Below are 13,635 nucleotides of genomic sequence, written 5' to 3' on the forward strand. Positions count from 1 at the left end.
GTATTTCTGATCAATTTGATGTTATTTTAATGGACAAAAAAATTTGCTTTTCTTTCAAAAACAAGGACATTTCAATGTGACCCCAAACTTTTGAACGGTACCGTATATATAGGCTATATAAAAGGAAGAGAAGCTTATGCCTAACCCCAGAGAGATAGAAAGAGATAGAGATATGCTGGGGGCATGCTACGTCACCGACATGCATTTCTTTTTCTCGGATGTTTACTGCTTATGCTATACAGATATAGACGTAGAGAAGGAGGCTAAATCGTACATTTTCGATCAGAATATTTTGTATAAAGATAAGAGTTATATTTCTTAGATTATAGGAGTAACTCTGGTCTTCCTCACATCAAATTCAACTGTCGGAGACAGTTTGAGCGCCGGGTCTGCACTGCCTTTACATCACAGGCATGCAGTAGCTACAGCTTAATAATAGCCACACCATACCAAACCTTCACAAACGTTTCGAAACTTTATTAGGGTAATATAAAAGGTAAGTCAAGCCATTGTTTATAGGGAAAATACGAGCAGAAGAGCAAATGTAAACCAGGGGAAAAATGCACAACCCTCCCCTGGGCCCAATAAAATAAAAAAAACACACAACCCTCCCCAAAGCACAAACAAAAGTTGGACAACCCTACACTATTTTAGAACAGCCCTCTCTCCAGCACATTTATATCTGTCCCTAAGGACAAGGTCATAAAGACATGTTTGTTTTGTGTAAACACCACTCTTTTTTAAAAATTTTTAAAGCCGCCTTGAAGTCAAGATGAAATTCAAGACTAAACTGTTTTACAATCTTACTGGATCAGATTAGGTTCAACCCCCAAACAACCGCTAGCGTTTAGAGCGTTTGGCCAGTTACTGAAAGGTTGTTAGTTTGAATCCTCGAGCCATCAAGGTGAAAAATCTGTCGATGTGCCCTTGAGCAAGACACAAGCTTAATTGCTCCAGGGTCGCAGTTAACAATGGCAGACTTTGGCCGTGACCCCACTCTCCGAGGGTGTTTCAGGGAGAGTTGGGATATGCAAAAAAACACATTACTAATTCACACATGGGTGCACACTTGTACATGTGTGAAATAAGGCTCACCCACCAAATTCTTCTTCTTATTATTATTATTCACCAACGCAACTCTCAAGCCATTACCCCTGAATAACTGCCTTATGTTTTAAATTGAAACTTCCCATTTAGCTTGACTAGCTACAGACCATCACATACTGATACAGATACAGTACACCAAGGCCTGAAACTAGTTTAGCCTTCTTGCTCCTTCTGCATTCAAAAGCAACATTATCCCCCATCTAACTACATACATTCATTCATACCCATTTCCATGAAAGTGTCTTCACCTTTTACTGTTCGTTGATGGTCTGTTTGTAAAATATAATCTTTCATTCTCTCAATGCTTTCAAAGGTTGTGCGGGGACCATTCAGGATCCTGTGATCAGTGTGTTATCATCTCTGTAACCTATTCCATCTGGCTCTGAGACAGTGAAGGCACTCCCAGCGTCCCTCCTTAGTTCAACCCCTATTGGAAGAATCTGCAGTACACTAAATTAGGATTTAAACATGTTGCAACAAAATGCATTACAAAAAAATATTGTTATTTATGTCTGTTGTACTCATTTGGGCAAAGACTGAATATCAAAATGGTGGCATTGGATTTGAAATGATTTAGTTAAATGTGAAAACATTAAGCTGTTTTTGTTTTTGTTCCATCAAGAAAGACCCAGCTAGGCCTACTTCACTTCAAAATAGAAAAAGAAAAACAACTACTAAAGAAGCAATTCAAATCAATCTCTTCTTTGGCTAAAACCCCTCTTTAAAAACAATGGTGAAAAATAGAATAAATACTGGGGTTATTCTGTTTTCGTTTTTTCTGGAATCCAAATAAACATTTTAAAAAAATCTTGAAGCAGCTTGTAGCTGCACTCTGGTCATTATAGAGCGTGTTCCCTCCAGCACGTACATGAACTGCTGCCCCAGGGTTCAATCCCACAGAAAATCCGTCTGGCTTATGCACGCATGTAAATACCCTATGCAAACCTTAAAAATACTGTGATTGCTATTGACTCCCACAATTGTATTATAGACCCCTGAACAACAGAAAAAAATGATCCCTTATCCAATTTTGTAACTTGATTCCAATCAGGAAAAATATATTGCTGCTAAACAGCAGTGAAGACTCCCGAGTTACAATGAGATTTTACCATTTGTTTTTGATAACAAATGTTAAATATCTTCAGTAGTTTGTTACTGATCAGTGATGTAATGGTACAAAAATAGGTGGGTAAACTCCGATCGCCGGTTGCGGTGAAAAAAGTAACACTCCCAATACTTTCAATGCATTTTTCCACAAAAGGTGGGGAAACACTAGAACAAAATAAAAAAGGTGTATAAATGGTGTTGACGTGCGTTTACTGCTACTGATATACAGTGTACCTTTAGACCTAGATTACTTGTCACTGAACATCTTGACTCTAGGTCAAAAGGGTCAAGTTTGGCATTTGACAGTGGTGCTAATGTATAAGTTGTAGTTTTATTTATTGTGAGCCTCTCAGACTACAACCCAGTAGAAAGCGTGAGACAGTACACTGCCCTTACATTTTCCCTAAATAGTATGACAGAAAAGTCCACTTAACATCAAGTGGAGTACTATTATTTACAATCACCATCAAATCACCATCAGTCAGTTTTCTGGGACATCTGCAACCTATGACAATCAAAGGAAGGAAAGACCTCAATCAGTGATCATACATGTGATCATCAAAGCTAATGGAAGTCTCTCTGCTTAGGGAACAGCAAACGGCCCTGTCTAACAGACTGTGGAGCAGAGGTGAACACATGTCAGAGTATGGCGATTCCACACTAACAGAAGGATGCTGAGATTTTTCATTTTAAAATGTATGGCAAACAAAAACCCATTGATTTCAAAATTGAACAAACCATACAACTCAATGCACAGGGTGACTTTTAACAATTTCCTCTTACAATTGTACATAAACACATTTACTTGAAGAACAAGTATCTTTGTTTGGTAACAGAACGACGTCACAAACAGCACAAACCGTTATTCTGTTAATAAACTTTGCATCTGCACTGTTCAAGACATTCGATTTTTTAAAGTGGAAAATGTTAAAAGTCGTTCATAGAGTTGTATGGTTTGTTATACTTTCAAATCATTGACTTTTGTTTGAAATACATTTCAAATTGAAAAATCTGAATCTCAGCATCACCCTGTTACCTTGGAATTCCCCAGTACACACTGACTGAACACATGCAAACACGTTTCCTCGCGTACACACACACACACTCACATACATACGCGCACACACACCACTGTACCTTAGCATTATGCCGTTAAACAGAAACAAACTGTAAACACACACACACACAATACACAAATAAACAGTACTGTCCACATAAGCACACACACACACACACACACACACACACACACACACACACACACACACACACACACACACACACACACACACACACACACACACACACACACACACACACACACACACACACAAACAAACAGCTGTACCTTCACCCTAGAGAAAAAATACACCACACAAGATAACACACATGAACTCATAACAGGAAAAACACATAACAACACTGTCTCTATATCTGAGCTGTCTAATGAGTGTCACCTTGCTTGTTGAGATGCCTTACAATGAGCATGACTTACATCCTGCTGACAAACTGTAAGAAGAGCATGTTTTGTACTGCCCTGTTTACATGAAACAAAAGCAGGTTGAGTGATGTATACTGAACGCCACAATTTAATTGGTTTTGCTGAGTTAACACATAACAACACTGTCTCTATATCTGAGCTGGGGGAAATCAGTCAATTTAAATAAATTAATTAGACCTTAATCTATGGATTTCACATGACTGGGCAGGGGTGCAGCCATGGGTGGGTCAGGGAGGGCATAGGCCCACCCACTTGAGAGCCAGGTCCAGCCAATCAGAATGAGTTTTTCCTCAGAAAAGGGCTTTATTACAGACAGAAAATCGATCCCCTAGGGGAAGAGGCAGGTGCAGGTCCTGGTCTGTGGTTGTGTGGCCGGTTGGACGTACTGCCAAATTCTCTATAACAACATGACATTCTCTGGCAACAGCTCTATTGGGCATTCCTGCAGTCAGCATGCCAATTGCGCACTCCCTCAAAACTTGAGACATCTGTGGCATTGTGTTGTGTGACAAAGCTGCACATTTTAGAGTGGCCTTTTACTGTCCCCAGCACAAGGTGCACCTGTGTAATGACTGTGCTGTTTAATCAGCTTCTTGATATGCCACACCTGTCAGAATGTTCATTAACAGGGATATAAACAAATTTGTGCACAGAATTTGAGAGGAATAAGCTTTTTGTACATATGGAACATTTCGGGGATCTTTTATTTCAGCTCATGAAACATGGGACCAACATGTTGCATTTATATTTTTGTTCAGTGTAGTAAATAATGCAGGACAGTTTTGTAATCAAAACAGACATGGTTTTGTTATCCCATGTTACAGTAAAAATACAATGAAATGGGCTGGAAAGAACAGTCTCAATCAACTCACAGACACAAACAGAGATTACAGGATAATCTGAATGCATGTTTTCCATGTAACAAACACATACAATGGAATTGCCCAGAAAAGATGGTCAGGACAACAATAGAAAAGTGATGAATAGTGTGAAAAGACAAATAGTGTTCTTCAGGTGTGTGCAAGTATCCGAATGAACACTTCAGACCAGGGGTGTCAGACTCATTCCATGGAGGGCCTAGTGTCTGCTGGGTTTTTGTTTTTTCCTTTCAGTTAAGACCTAGACAACCAGGCGAGGGGAGTTATTTACTAATTAGGGACCTTAATTCATCAATCAAGTACAAGGGAGGAGCGAAAACCTGCAGGCACTCGGCCCTCTGTGGAGTTTGGCTCATGTGCTTTAGAATCTCTACAGCCCCATCACTGCTATCCCCTATCCCCTATCCCCTAATCCATATCCCCTATACCCTATCCCCTATTCCCTAACCTCTGTATGATTGCTGAAGCTCACCCAGTCATTCCACAGTATACAGAAGTAGAGTATTGTGCCAGCAGTGGAGGCAAAGGGTACTGCAATGTCAGCAGCAGCCTCAATCTATGAATCATGTCTAGCACTTTACAGTAGGTGGTGGGAGTCAGTTCATCTATAAATGATAGCATCCTCAGAGGACTGCCCTATTGACTACTCATGAGGTTCAGTAATGTCAGTCTATTGGAGAGACTCACCAGACCACTGCAGGCTATATATCTGGAGATGTTTCCCACCCAAACCATTAATATACAACATCTACTGTTTATCAGATCTGCAAACTCATTCACACTCAACATAGTTAAACATAGTGTCATGGCTGTCAATGTACTGGACCATTAGGTATTCTAATGGTTTGGTCTGGAGGAGTGTCCGCTACTGAACCCATACCACTACAATCTGCTAATGGTTTGGTCTGGAGGAGTGTCCGCTACTGAACCCATACCACTACAATCTGCTAATGGTTTGCTCTGGAGGAGTGTCTGCTACTGAACCCATACCACTACAATCTGCTAATGGTTTGGTCTGGAGGAGTGTCCGCTACTGAACCCATACCACTACAATCTGCTAATGGTTTGGTCTGGAGGAGTGTCCGCTACTGAACCCATACCACTACAATCTGCTCAGGTGTGTTTCAAGACATTCGATTTAAAACCTTACTTTGATCATTCTCTGTCATCTCAGCCTGTGTTCGGGTGTATGATTATGCCTACATGTGGTGAACAATGGGTCAGTCTGTTCTACTAATCACTTAGAAAAGAGCTATATAGTAGCCTACCGAGAGGTTTTGAAGATTAAGTGGAGATTTGCCAAATGCTCGGTTGAAAGGACGCCCCACACTTTCACACGTTTAGGCCCTCCATGCCTAGGAGGTCAATCCCTAAATTGCATCGTGCTAATCACCCCCCACAGACAGCACTCATGCAACAGTAGCATGTTGGATAACTCTCCAAACCTGGCACTAATGTGCTGTATGACAGCACAGCAAACATGTCATCAGCGGGCTACTTACAATTACAGGGGAATCCTATTAAGTTATACAGTGCATTTCAATGATTCTTTTAACAGATAATCCTCTCTAACATAACCAACTTACAGCTTCCACCACAGATGCGTCGCAAACAAATCATTATGTGTACACTGGCAGCAAGAAAGTACATGATCAAATCCGTACATTAAGTTGTTCATGTCCATACCAAGGATTTAAACAGGTGACTGATATAAGCCAACATCCAAAGTGAAACAACAGGAACCAACCTATGGGAAAGTATGTGAACTGTACTCACAAGGTTCAGGCTCGTCACAGTAAAGCCTGTGTCGTCATGACGCTGCCTCAGAATAGCCATGAGGCCCTGGATTTCACACGTCATCGAATCCAATATGATGTCACATAATTCCTTCTCTGTTGGTAATGGACCGCACCAAGAGCACATCTCATCCCAGCAACTGCCATAGGCACAAAAGTGGGGAGAGTCCAGCTGATGAGTTATCTACTGTCTGGTGGTGTGGTCTCAGCTGGGTTAGGGGAAAGAGGCACAGCCCAACAGAGCAGCCCACTACAATGTCAGGCAGTCAGTCAGACAGGGTTGACCTGGGTCATGTAGCGTCCCACAGGGCGACCTGGTGGCTCCATTCTGACACAGAGCATGAGACTCACCCGCCCAGTCATCCAGACAGAGGAGTGGCACTGGGGTTCTGAAGGAGAGGACGACAACCTCACATCCCCCCTTTTCATAATTCAAGAAAGAGTCCCCTGTGGTTAGTCTGTCATGTTTTGGGAATGAGCCCTACTGTAGTGACTCAAGATGAAATGTTTCAAATCTAAAGAATATCATAGTTTCCCCTGATCATTTCTTCATATTAAATCATGGATTATAAAAGCATCACAATGTGACGTAACTCCAATTCATAAGCAAACACAATGAGGAGATAGTAAATGCCCGATTGAGGCTTTTATCTGTCAATACACAATGTATTCTTAATGAGAAAACCACTCAGCATTTGACCCTCGGTGATCTTTGCAGCACGTCAAGTCCTGTCTGGATCAAACTCTTGATTCTTTTTCCCACCTCTTTTTTACAAGGCCTTATGCGGGGATCAACCGGGATCCCCGCTGCAGGGGGGAATTTATGGTTCTGGTGTTTCCGAAGGTTTAGTTGATTAGGATCCCCATTAGCTACTGTACATGCTGCAGCTACTCTTCCTGTTGGTCCACATTAAACATACAAATACATGACAAAGTATAGAGCAGTAATAGACAATAACAACATAAATTTCATTAACTTCCCCCCCCAAAATTTACAAAATAAAAAAGATATATAGGAATGACACCAGGAGACAAAAAAAAGACTATTTACACACTATTCACATATGCTGTACATATTCTTATATACAGTACAGTTAAATGATATCTTTGGAAAGACAAGAGGTGTTACCCACTCGACCAGACTCCACAAACTGATCCACAAACTGTTGATTCTAACCAGAGCTGAAGCTAATCATATTTGAATTTGAATCACATAAAGCATTAGGACTGTATGGACGTAATCTATCAGCCGTCACAAATGCACTGATCTTTAAATGTCTATCTGTATTGTACACAGTGTACACTTCTATTTATAGCGTCTAAGTGGGTTAATCCTTGTTACGTAACATTTACAACTTGGAGGGAAGACATTTAAGTGGGACTCTCCCTTACACCATGCTGCCTCCTCAGAGCATGTTGTCATATCAACCTATGTCAATGTTTTCACATTCCGTACTGGACTGGTACCCTAGGGGCAAGCAAGCCAGTTACACTTTGAAATACAACCAGAAATGACAAGTTTCTATGTGTAGCTTTTTTGTATATCAAGACATTTTTTGTCAGAGTGTGACAATCTATATTTGTGCACATTTGGGTAATACTCAACTTGAAGACCTAATGCTTTAAATGACTTGCTATTAGCTTGTATAAAGGAAGATGTTAAAATATATCATTTTGCCAAGACCTAGTAGGACACTGACAGGCATCATCCTTCATGCAACAGTTCTGCCATATCAGCATAAACCTCCAGCCACTGTCCCACATCATGCATTATAAACCAACTCAATGCCATGTCTGTGTGCCAACATCATGTTACACAAACGCTCCATCAAATCTTCAGATCTGCCAACACCATCCACACAAACAAACACACGGCTAGGGGTTACCACCTTGCATTTTGTAACAAGGGACTGTAGATAAATAAACTTACACTAAATATTAAGCTTGCACTGAATGTGGTGCAACACATCAAATGCATGCATTAATCAAGAAAATTGCATGCAGTCTTTGCTAATAACACAAAACCAAGCACGCATGAATTACTTCAAATTCCACATATCCTGGAAATCCCTTTAGTGCTTTGATTGAGACAAGCCATATGTTCATTCAGTGCACTGTGGAGGGCTGTATGTGAGGCACTGAGGGTAAGTGTATATGTTTACAGTGAGGACAGTCGAAGGGGAGAGAGGGGTGCCTACATGAGTAGTTTAATGGCGCTAAGCCCCCTGCATTCCTGACAGGCACAGTTCTGCTTCAGTGAGTTGGCGACCCTGACCCGAGTACGATTAGGAGATCATTAGTGGCGGGGAGTAACAGACACACTGTCTCTGTGCCAGACTGTAGGGGTGGGCTGTTAGCATTGTGTGGAAGGCAGGCGTGGAGAACACACTGAGAGACGAGCTTGGCTGGAGGCTTTTAGTGCCCTGCGGCTGTTCAGGTTGAGAGGAGGACCCCCTGGCAGAGCTGGGAGTCTTCAGGCTCCACCAGCAGCCATCATGGAAACATTCTCCTCTTGTCACATTCCTGGACGGGCACAGCCTACGGGCTGAGCTGGGTTGGCGGCACACATTGCTTTAGTGGCGTTCCAGAATAAGCGGTGTTAAAAGGGGCCTTTTCACTGTCTCTCATCCATTGGTGTTTTTTTCGCACCATGGGGATTAAGATTCTGTTTCCTGTGGATCTGGTTCAGGTTGGGTGGAGGACATGTCCCAGAACGTTTCCCAACCCCCCTTCTGTTCCGTCATCTAATGCTTACAGGCACCAAAGACAATAAACTGTCTAAAAAAGGACACACCTGGGCAGAAACTGCAGGTACGATATTCTGATCTCATCTGCCATTAGTCAAATCCCACAGTTAAGATAAATGAGCATTCCACTGTGTGTAGAGGATTTTCATTTCTTCAATGAGAACTGTGAAGCAGGAGAACGGTGCTTGTTCACCTTTAAATCTCTCTTTTTTTACCCTGGATCGACTCTAACACTATTCACATGGCAGGCATTCACTGACAAATTGTATCTGTATTTAGAACCGAAAACAGATATCTCTGTTTGGAAAACAGTATGAAAATGTATGCACTCACTACTGTAAGTTGCTCTGTATAAGAGCGTCTGCTAAATTAATCAAATGTAAATGTAAAATCTCTATTGAGTCACAAGTGTAAAAGTAATTTCAGTAGCACTTCCGACAAAACGGAAGGATGTTGTCTAACGAAGGGAATGTATAGCCTTCGTAACATCCAAGATTAATGTGGGATAATTGTTCCCAGTGTGGCATGAGCTTGTTTTATCTTCACAAACCCATGAGGTGGAGATGAAGTCAGGCAGCCAGACATGATGTACAGTTATTCAAATAGTAAACTTGAGTAAAAGGGTAAAGTGAGTCCAACACAGTGGGGGCATTGTCCACTTCTCTTAGGCAACTGACAGGAAATCAGATTATGATATCAAGTGGTCTGTTCCAATCCACATTCTGATTAAAGCAACACAGTACGTGTTTGGGAGTCACATGATAAAGTCACTTGAATGAGAGTGCATAAAATAATAAGTAAAAGCAGAGGGAATTTTTCTGCAGAGAAGCTTACTTGTTTTTCCACCATTTCCTTGGGTATTTATGGAAAGGTGATAACATTAGCTGGCATCACAGTTACTCCCTCCCTCGGAATGGTTCACAGTGTGCCATGTTTACTGAACACAAATATAAACACAACATTCAATTTCAAAGATGTTACTGAGTTACAGTTCATATCAGGAAATCAGTCAATTTAAATAAATTCATTAGGCCCTAATCTACGAATTTCACATGACTGGGAATACAGATATGCATCTGTTGGTCACAGATACCTTAAAAAAAAATGGGCCTCAGGATCTCGTCACGGTAATTCCGTGCATTCAAATTGCCCATTGATAAAACGCACTTGTGTTCGTTGTCCGTAGCTTACGCCTGCCCATACCATAACTCCACCGCCGCCAGAGGGCACTCTGTTGACATCAACAAACAGCTCGCCCACACGACGCCATACACGTGGTCTGCGGTTGTGAGGCCGGTCGGAAGTACTGCTAAATTCTCTAAAACGACATTGGAGGCGGCTTGTGGTAAAGAAATGAACATTCAATTCTCAAGGCAACAGCTCTGGTGGACATTCTTATAGTCATTCATGCCAACTGTCGTAGGTTATGCCTGCCCATACCATAACTCCATCGCCACCATAGGGCACTCTGTTGACATCAACGTTGACATCAACAAACTGCTTGCCCACACGACACCATACACGTGGTCTGCGGTTGTGAGGCCGGTTGGACATACTGCTAAATTCTCTAAAACGACATTGGAGGCGGCTTGTGGTAAAGAAATTACCATTAAATTCTCTGGCAACAGTTCTGGTGGACATTCTTACAGTCAGCATGCCAAATGCATGCTCCCTCAAAACTTGAGACATCTGTGGGTTTGTGTTGTGTGACAAAACTGCACATTTTAGAGTACCGTTTTAAACAGATTTGTGCTCAAAATGAAAGAGAAATAAGCTTTTTTGGTGTATGGAACATTTCTGGGATCTTTTATTTCAGCTCATGAAACAAGGGACCAACATTTCCCGTCGCGTTTATATTTTTGTTCAGTGTAGCTATGTTTTCCTTCATCTAATGTGACAGCTATGCTTTCATAGCATATCTGAGACTTGGGTTGTTCGCTGAGGGCTAGCACAAGTTCACACCAGCTGTGCCCCCTTTAACACCCCACCAAGAGCTTCTTTCACCACGTGGTAGTCTAGCCATTCCAGGAAGCACAGCTCCATTCACACAACAACGCCTTTCTTTTTACAAAACAAAAGCTCAACTGATTTGGCTGACAGATGTCAAAACAGAAATGACACAGAACAGAAGAAGAATTGGACATCTACAGTATATAGTCATTCAGCCCATCTGTGCAACTTGAGAGCTGCTGTGGCCTACACAATTAATGCTTGACAGATACATGAATTGGACTGATAAGTGTAAGGAAGATAATGGGAATTCAGAAAAATAGAATGAACATGGACACGCACACCCCCTCCAGACAATATACCAAAGAAAAACCAATTTCCAAAATGCACTCAAATTGCAATTGTCTGCAAAAAAAACAAAACACCATTACAAGTCCTTACAACTGGACTCATTGTGAGAAATTGATTTTGGAAGTCCATCTCAATGTTTTATTAATAAATATACAGTGCATTCGGGAAGTATTCAGACCCCTTGACTTATTCCACATTGTTACTTTACAGCCTTGTTCTAAAATGTATTAAATTGTCCCCCTCATCAATATACACACAATACCCCATAATTACATAGCAAAAACAGATTTATAAAAAATTCTAATCTGAAATATCAAATGTACATAAGTATTCAGACCCTTTACTCAGTACTTTGTTGAAGCACCTTTGGCAGCAATTACGCTGCCAAAGGTGCAAGAAGTTTGGCACACCTGTATTTGGGGAGTTTCTCCCATTCTCTGCAGATCCTCTCACGCTCTGTCAGGTTGGATGGAGAGCGTTGCTGCACAGCTATTTACATGTCTATCCAGAGATGTTCGATCGTGTTCAAGTCCCGGCTCTGGCTTGGCCACTCAAGGACATTCAGAGACTTGTCCCGAAGCCACTTCTGCGTTGTCTTGGCTGTGAGCTTAGAGTCATTGTCCTGTTGGAAGGTGAACCTTCATCCCGGTCTGAAGTCCGGAGCGCTCTGGAGCAGGTTTTCATCAAGGATCTCTGTACTTTGCTCTGTTCATCTTTCTCTTGATCCTGACTAGTCTCCCAGTCCCTGCCACTGAAAAACATCCCCACAGCATGATGCTGCCACCACGCTTCACCGTAGGGATGGTGCCAGGTTTCTTCAAGACGTGATGCTTGGCATTCAGGCCAAAGAGTTAAATCTTGGTTTCATCAAACTAGAGAATGTTGTTTCTCATGGTCTGAGTCCTTTATGTGCCTTTTGGCAAATTCCAAGTGGGCTGTCATGTGCCTTTTACTGAGTAGTGGCTTCCGTCTAGCCACTCTACCATAAAGGCCTGATTGGTGGAGTGCTGCAGAGATGGTTGTCCTGCTGGAAGGTTCCCTGATCTCCACAGAGGAACTCTGGAGCTCTGTCAGGGTGACCATCGGGTTCTTGGTCACCTCCCTGACCAAGGCCTTTCTCCCCTGATTGCTCAGTTTGGCCGGGCGGCCAGCTCAAGGAAGAGTTTGGTGGTTCCCAACTTCTTCCCTTTAAGAATGATGGAGGCCACTGTTCTTCGGGACCTTCAATACTGCAGAAATGTTTTGGTACCCTTCCCCAGTTCTGTGCCTCGACACAATCCTGTCTCTGAGCTTTACGGACAATTCCTTTGACCTCATTGCTTGGTTTTTGCTCTGACATGCACTGTCAACTGTGGGGCCTAATATAGGGGCTTTTCCAAATCATGTGTAATCAATTGAATTTACCACAGGTGGACTCCAATCAGGTTCTAAAAACATCTCAAGAATGATCAATGGAAACAGGAGGCACCTGAGCTCAATTTCCAGCAAAGGGAAGGGGTCTGAATACTGTATGTTGAGAGAAGCTGTAAATATACACCCTATAGACCTCATCTCTGGATCTTGAAGCCAGTTTCACTGCGTTTTTCATTGTTCCCCTCTAGTCAGGGACTGATTTAGACCTGGGACACCAGGTGGGTGTAATTATCAGGTAGAACAGAAAACTAGCAGGCTCCAGACCTCGTAGGGTAAGAGTTGAATACCCCTGCCTTATAGCCTTCACACAGATAACGTGCTTCTGATGGATGTCTGAGCATCAAGTGTCAGGCATTTAGAGTCAAATGAATGTAGCTTTAGGAATACACTTTAGAAAGGTGCAAATAATGCATTGAAAACAGCCCCCTCAGTCAGCTGCTTTCCAAGCAGCACTGTTGATATCATTTCTATGCCACCAATGTATGAGACATTCCAGTCATTTTGGGGGGATGAAACAGATGAGAAATTACAGTTTGAGTAAGTGGTTATAATATAACAGTGGTGCTGTAATGATTCTATATTAATATAAGGGGTCAGGGATGAGCAACTCCAGCCCTCGGGGGGCTTATTGGTGTCACACTAGCCCCAGCTACCACACACACACACACAACTCCAATAATCAACTAATCATGATTTTCAGTTTACAATTAGTTTAAATCAGCGTTGTTTGTTAGGGATGGAGAAACGGTGTGAAAACACCCCGGCCCCATGGACTGGAGTTGCCC

The 13,635-nt window shown here is 42.1% G+C and overlaps 1 long non-coding RNA gene across 1 annotated transcript in view; it reads right to left on the reverse strand.

The window, feature by feature from the left end:
- LOC123728709 (uncharacterized) overlaps positions 1-6,637 on the reverse strand; it is an 81,475-nt gene extending 74,838 nt beyond the window's left edge. Inside the window, exon 1 of the long non-coding RNA XR_006760349.2 lies at positions 6,370-6,637. This is a non-coding gene — a long non-coding RNA (uncharacterized LOC123728709). The remainder of the gene's footprint in view (positions 1-6,369) is intronic.
- Positions 6,638-13,635: the final 6,998 nt, after the last annotated feature.

The sequence above is a fragment of the Salmo salar genome, chromosome 18 (assembly GCF_965601325.2).
Source record: "Salmo salar chromosome 18, fSalSal1, whole genome shotgun sequence".
NCBI classification, from domain to species: Eukaryota; Metazoa; Chordata; class Actinopteri; order Salmoniformes; family Salmonidae; genus Salmo; species Salmo salar.